This window comes from Cucurbita pepo, chromosome 10 (assembly GCF_057944985.1).
Source record: "Cucurbita pepo subsp. pepo isolate OVF chromosome 10, ASM5794498v1, whole genome shotgun sequence".
Classification (NCBI taxonomy): Eukaryota; Viridiplantae; Streptophyta; class Magnoliopsida; order Cucurbitales; family Cucurbitaceae; genus Cucurbita; species Cucurbita pepo.
The window spans coordinates 10,896,980-10,901,578 of NC_141807.1; the positions used below are offsets into that span (position 1 = coordinate 10,896,980).

At 39.8% G+C, this 4,599-nt stretch overlaps 1 non-coding gene across 1 annotated transcript; it reads left to right on the forward strand.

Moving 5' to 3' along the window:
* Positions 1–242: 242 nt before the first annotated feature.
* On the forward strand, positions 243–314 carry TRNAP-UGG (transfer RNA proline (anticodon UGG)). The gene has a single exon. It is a non-coding gene; the product is annotated as a tRNA-Pro (tRNA).
* The last annotated feature ends 4,285 nt before the right edge of the window (positions 315–4,599 follow it).

Genomic DNA, 4,599 nt, shown 5'->3' on the forward strand with positions numbered 1-4,599 from the left:
TATTTTTTCAATTTTCTTCTCTCTACTGTAATTAACTTCTATTCTTTAATTAATTTCTATTCTTTAAATAACTTCTATTTTTTTTCTTCTCTCTACAGTAATTATCGCAAACCCTATATAAATAATTTAACAGCGGTCTAGATCTAAAAGATATAATAATAATTGCTCATGGATTTCATTAACAAAGAAAATAAATAATGATGATACATTCAATAAACAACTTAATATTTAGTCATTAATAAGGGCATTTGGTCTAGTGGTATGATTCTTGCTTTGGGTGCAAGAGGTCTCGAGTTCGATTCTCGAAATGCCCCACCAAAAGAAAAAAAGAACAATTTTGAAAGAAAAAAAAAACAAAAAAACTAAATAGTTATCAATGCACCTTCAACTTCAATAAATTTTTCATATATTGAGGCACGAAAAATATATAGACTAGCAACTAAGAATTATAAATCTACTATAAAGGCATTTGGTCTAAGTGGTATGATTATCGTTTTGAGTGTGAGAGGTCTCAAGTTCGATTCTCAAAATGCCCCCAACAATATTATATCAAAATGAATTATTCAAGATAATATGATTTAAAATGTGTTTTTTAAACATTGAACCAAGAAGATGAGAATACATAATGAAACATATTCTTGGAAGGGAAACATATTCTTGGAAGGGAGACTTCAAAAAGAGCATTACAGAAATTGTTCTATTGTATTCTTTCTAGGACATAGATCATCTGTTGTGGGACGGACTTGAAAAAGAGCATTACAGAAATTGTTCTATTGTATTCTTTCTAGGACATAGATCATCTGTTGTCACAATCCTTTTAAGGAAGATGCGCCCAAATAACCGATAAAGAAGTTTCAGAGAGCCATAGGTTCGAATCCTGTCACCTTGATGTGGTATTCTCAGGGGCCGAAGTGCAAAGTCCCGTAGTCTATCCGTGGTCAAGAAGGCAGGCATGTTGTCCGCTGTCGTCACATAGGTCATCTGTCGTCACAATCCTTTGAAGAAAGATGCGCCCAAATAACCGATGAAGAAGTTTTAGAGAGCCATAGGTTCGAATCCTGTCACCTTGATGTGGTATTCTAAGGAGCCGAAGTGCAAATCCCCAAAGCCTATCCGTGGTCAGGAAGGCAGGCGAACCACGCACACTGAAAAAAAAAAAAGATCTCCTTTTCTATCACACGTAGAATTGTCATTCTTTTGTCTTTTGAAACCCCTTACCTTATCAGTCATCAGGCAGGTTTTTGGTATCATATATCGAGATAATTATTATGAAAAATCTATTCCACTAGTGTGACTTAGATACCCTTTCTTTGTGGTATCAGCCATGCTATTTGAATAGCCTGAAGTCATCATAGCCTCTCCACCGGTTCCGAAGACTCCTTCGGCATCAATGTGCTCCAATGAAAGAGATGAGACCCTTTCCTGAACCAGAACCGAGCATAAAACACCGAGGAGAAAGTCGAAAGCGAGCTCTTTTCGTGTATACACAATCTCGAAACCAAATTAGCTCACGAACTGTCTCCTCAACCCTGGCGAGTATGAGTGCTTGGTAAGAGAGAATGTTGAATGAGAAAGACATTCGATTACGGCAACATTCGCAACTACCAAAGTGCACTAAACCTAGTAGAGATCTTCGACCTAACGACAATGGAACTTCAAACCCATTTTATCAATCCGCTTTGTACCTTATTGTTGACTGAATCGGATGCACGCCACACCTAAATTCTCTCTCAGTTACCCGGAGACGAAAGGATGATCAGATCCAAAGTTTACGAATCGTTGAGAAAGTGGATCTGAGTTCTACACGCTTTCATTTTCAAAAGCTTCGCTTGCCTACGGTACTTTATTCAGGATGTGCAACAATACGGTCATTTCTCAGCCGTGTATAGAGAATTCCTTGATCATTTCCGTTGCGGATAACACAAATGAAATCGTTTCCCTGACCGCCCATCTTATGAGTCCATTCTTGTCTTATTGGTTTGTTGTACTATTCTATACCTCTCTCGATTGATAGAAAGACGTTCGGGAGTTGGGAGGGCCTATCGTGAGGGAACTTTCCTTTTCACGATAGGCAAAGGTAAAGCGGGAGCTGCATATATCCACGGTGATCAAGGCAGAGCGACTCCTTTAAAAGAGGTTGGTTTTATCGAAACTGTTAGATCCGCTTTTGTTAAAGAAAAAATAGTAGCTCTTGGTTTGGCCGATGTTGATTCGTATGGCAATGCAGACTCGACTCAGGATGAGGATTTCGCTTTTCATACTGCTGCTATGAGCAGAAAGAGCTGGTAAGCTATCTCGCTAAACGAAAGGAAAAAGCACGTATGCGTTGACCTCTTTAGGACCGGTTGCTTCCTCTTTTTGTTTATACGTTTGGAGAAACCTGCTAAGCGCGCCTTTCTTACCAGGTGTGATTCAATCTTTCAGCTCAAACTTTCCTATCGTCTTACGGAAAAGGTAGGAGTACGACTACCTTTTCCTTTTCTTGCCCGAGCAAAGGGATCATTTAGTTTCTACCAAAAAGTTCGCTATCTATTAGTTGCCGTAATCGAATGTATTTCTCATTTCATGTTAGCTCCTCCAAGAGCTTTCTGGTCCGTAGTAGACGAAATCTTGGACTTCTATCAGACTTATTGCATTGCCTGGTGAGCTCACCGTTGAAAGTGTGCCTTACAGGAGATCGAGCAGCCTTTCTTTCCCTACCTGGTATGCTTTTCCGCTTATCGTGCAACTAGCCAACTAGCCAAAGAGTGAGCGAGAGGGATCATGTCAATCAATTTGTATGTGCATTTTGTCTGTCCTGTACTTGCTTGCTTAGCTTTCTTAACCAACATCTCCAGTTTCCCTCGAACCAAGAGGTCCTGCTTATCTATACCCAACAGTCACACTTTCAGCCGAAAGACTGATTTTTTTCATAAATTCGGTTCATAGATCAAGAAAGAATGAAGCTGCTTACAGGGACGGTTATGCGATACATCTTTTCATACTCGCCTTTTCTTTAACCCTGCTATCAACCTAGCCATTCTCGCTTGTTGCTTTAAGGAGTCTCCCCACTGTAGATTACTCAGATTGGTTCTCGCGTCCTTGTGCCAAAAAGGATGGGCGAGTTTGGTTTGAGTGTTCATCGAATTGGTGGATCCATTTGCTCCGGGGGGGGGGGGGTGAGACGAGGTGTAGCGCAGTCTGGTCAGCGCATCTGTTTTGGGTATGTTATTCGCTAAATGTTTTAGGACAGGGGGTACAAATTTTCTACATAGGTCATTTGTGGTCACAATCCTTTTAAGGAAGATGCTCCCAAATAATCGGTGAACAATAGCCTTTAAAGAAGTTTCAGAGAGCAAGAAGAGGCAGAACAGAGAATAGGAGTGAGTCGTGCAATGAAGAAGGAACTAGTTGGTTTAATTTGGGTTCGTTTGAACTAAAAAACGAACCAAATTTTTTCAAACGAACCCAAATTCAAGACTCACTAGCCCAAAGTCGATATGTGGTAAAAAAAAAACCTTTCGTGGCCCAACCCATATTTGCAATCCGCATCCAACCATTTCTTTTTCAACCTACACGTATGCTCCAGGCCAAACTCACGTAACTAGTTAGAAGATGCGGCCCACAACTGAACGGAAGACAAGTGTCACAATCGCACTCTTGCAGTAGTGAGACAATGATTATGTGACATTTGTTCTAATCCAATGAACAAGTCAACCATGCAAAATTTAGACTGAACGAACAATAGTAGTGTATGCTCGAATCACATTTAGAAGAAATATTTTAGAAAACGTGAGCGAGGAAATACGTTAAAAACAATTTCAAATAAAGCAATGTTATAAGCTAAAAGTGAAGAAACAACAACTGGTCACGTTCTCCTATAGTACATTTTGGGACATTTTAGTTTTGATGGGTGTAGATATGATTTTGAGGGCTAATCATACACCCCGTATTGGCACAACAATAATAGTAAAAGCCTATCTAAGATGAAAGCAAGTAAAAGGTGTTTGGAATGAGCATGCCACCATGAATCACAAATCGTTTACAAGAATAGCTGAGACATCTAACATGCAGCCACAGGCAACATGCCTCGGCCAATCATGACCGCGACATCTGCCCTTACACAATTTGTCAATATCTCTATCAACCGGCTCTTCATAAACTCAACGTTGTAGGATGAGGCTGACTTTAGGTCTCCCGACCCACTTCTAGCTGATCTCAGTATTGAGGAGTCTTTTCCAACCTACTAGGAGCTATTGAAAATCACTTCTCGGTTTGTTAACTCATCAAGTCTTCTCTGTTGGTGTTTATCCTACTTTCTTCGCTTGAAACAATTTCTTCTTTGCATGATGTCATACCACCTTCTTTTACTTGATGTTTTCTTGGTCGGAATAATAACGTTTCAAGTTACTGACGTGGACAACAGGGTTAGTCTGTATCGATAGGAGCAATTGGATCCTATATGATGTCTTCCTCATCTTGTGGATAACTTCGACTAGTCCATAGAATTTTCGCACCAGTCTTTGGTTCTTGTTGTTTTGAACTCAAAGTTGATCTGACCTTAACTTATCATAACTCTCTATTTGAATTGAAATTATCGTGGTCGACCCTTCTCTACAT